Here is a 3,105-nt window from a genome sequence, read left to right on the forward strand (position 1 = left end):
TATATATATATATATATATATATATATATATATATATATATATATATATATATACATCATTCTTTTACAGGAATTCACTCAAATATAGAATGCAATTTATCTATTAATTAGAGTGGCAAATCATTCGAAATGCACGGGCTCAATTTTCACTTCATTACACTTCATTTTCACTTCATTGCATTTTACTCACTCTGAATGATATTTCACTCTTCGAGTTTTACAGAGATACAATATTGTGTAAGATTTTCATGGAAATCCATCAAGACTTGGGCTTAACAGACAGTGTTCATATACATACAATATACATATGTATATTAAAAATTATATTAAAAATTTACGTTTTTGCTTTAAATCTTTATATTAAGACATTGATAGAATTATAAATATGTAGAATTATAAGTATGTTGAAGTGGACTGCATTCTTTCTTCACACGATGTGGTAAAGATCTCAACATTCAATTCAGTCAATCGTTAATGACTTTCGGAAGTTGATACGCACTTGTTGCGTGTCTTATATAGATGTTCTAAAGAGGACTGTTTGTTATAACGACGCGTGTTACTTAATCCCAATTACACCCATAAATGATATCTAATAAAAAAATTTAATAGATTGTTAATAACGAGATCATCATTGATCAATTAAATGACTCTAAGTGAATCTCCAGTCACCGGAAACAAAGCTTGTTGATATTTTAAAAAAAATCAATTGTTAAGAACTTTTTGCGACACAATGAGCATATATATCGTTATGCGTATTGTCTGATGATAAATATTGTCAGAAGCGGAGCGGAGAGATACATATTAATATTTTAATGATATAAGTAAAGAATATTAATTCATTGTTGACTTTGTTGCAATTAAGCTGTGAAAATAAAAGCAGACCTCATATTCGTAATTGTTTACAATCTCATTCCTCTTTGTTTGATAAATGAGGTATATATCAGAGCAATCAAAGTTTCTCTGTTAAAAATGTACAGAAAAAAAACAAGTTTTCTTTTAATCCGACATCTTGTGTTACTAAAAAGTAAGGATTACCAAATCTATTGCGGATGCACGGTGTTACACTGCCAAGCATATCCAACGCCGTACGTAACTCTCACGAGTATTAATAGAATAATAGATTAATTGCTTTAAAGATATCTACGTTATAAAGCTTAGCTGTAAATAAATATATTCTATTTATCGAATACTCGCGCAGAGATTGAAATTTTACGATGGTATGTTCGAGCATTTAAAAAAATTTGTATGGTGAATACAAATTTTTTTACAATAAAACATTTGTATTCACCGTACAGGCGTTACATTCTTTCTCTTTACACACTATTTTATAGACTTATACTGTTATTAAGTAAGCCAGATCTCACCGATCTTGTTCTTACTGAAAGCATATTTTTTTTATATACCTGCCTTTAGTAAAGTATCCGTCCATTCACATAGATTTAGCGTGATCAATCGTTTTTTTACGAAATAAACGATAAATAGGTACCTAAGCAAAACTTCGCTACGTAAAGATCGCCTTGCGAATCCGAAGGATTCTTAAAAGAAAAGAAATATATGTATATGTATGCATGTGATATGTACCTATTAGCAGAACGCAAAGGCATTATTTGCACAACGTCCGCAATGTATATTTCTAAATATTTGCAGCATTTTAAGATTTTAATCAGAGGTTAATTGTCGTGCCACGAGTTCTCTCATAGGTATCTGCGAATCTATCGAATGTAACTTGTATCCAACTGTGTATCTATCGAATGGAACTTGATGTCACAAGACTGCCTTACTTGTACTTGTTGCAGAAGTAAAATAAATTGAGCAAATTCAAATAATCACGTAAAAATTACAACATCCAATAATCTCACAAACTACATTCCCATTGCTATTCATTTTTTAGAAAACTGATCTATAATACATTGATTATGAAAGAAAACGTATGGTATATAATAATTATGATGAATAATTTTTAATAATTTATAATCCTTTTCGAAAACTATGTAGTGTTTCTGAATAGAAATATAAATATAATTATTATAACGGTATTAATTATAATAATGAAGTTCTTGACCATAATTATTTTAGCATTATAGTCACAAATAATATAATAATTTATAATTATAGTAATTTATATAATAATTTATAATTATAATCACAAATATCAAACACTTTTCTCTCAACATAGATGTAATATTGTAATTTTTTGTTCCAACTCTAAACTGTAACATTCTTTTCGGCAAAAAACATTTTCTATGTTATCTTATATAAACATATTGTAATCTCTCAAATTTAAAACAAGCTGATCAGACTTCAACTATAGTAAAATTTAGAACTTGGACCAAATTAACAATTCAGAGCAAAAAGCTTGCTACACCTATTGTAGATCAAGGTAAATGATAAAATTCAGAGCTTAGAACAAATTAATGTTACAACTTAGATCTTAAAGCAAAAGATTTACTACATCTATTATAGATCAAGATAAACACTGTGATTTTTTCCGGAAAAAAAGCATTTCTGACATCGCAATTTCTGGCAAATCGGAAATTCTAAGCTTCAAACGAATTGACTTAATCCAAATATTATAAAGTTTAGAACTTATATTAACATCACAACTCAGAACTTAGAATAGAGAATAAGACTCCTAATCTATTTTCCAAGAATATGTAGGAATATGTAGGATAAAAAAGAACAATGAACACTTCAAAACAATATCGAATATATTAATATTAATATCGTCAAAAGATAACATAATTAAATATCAGGTTACTTTTCGTCGCAGCCGTTTTTTTTCTTGAACCACTAAAACAAACATTGGCATAGGGAGATTCTTTCTACGTCTAATAATAATGGACGAAAAAGTTCCACGTTGCCACACTCGATGTGGCTGCAACACGGTTTACGTCAGTTTACGTATCAGTGAAACGGCTTCTACTCCGACTTCTGCGCCTTTGAAGACGCGGGTGCACATTTCTTCGGCTCTGGTAGATATGTATAATAATCTTACAACATTAAAAGATATGTAATTTATAATAATTGTGTATTTGTGAACATATGTGTGTGTGTGTGTGTGTGTGTGTGTGTGTGTGTGTGTGTGTGTGTGTGTGTTATTTATTT

Source organism: Atta cephalotes, assembly GCF_000143395.1.
Source record: "Atta cephalotes unplaced genomic scaffold scaffold00003, whole genome shotgun sequence".
NCBI classification, from domain to species: domain Eukaryota; kingdom Metazoa; phylum Arthropoda; class Insecta; order Hymenoptera; family Formicidae; genus Atta; species Atta cephalotes.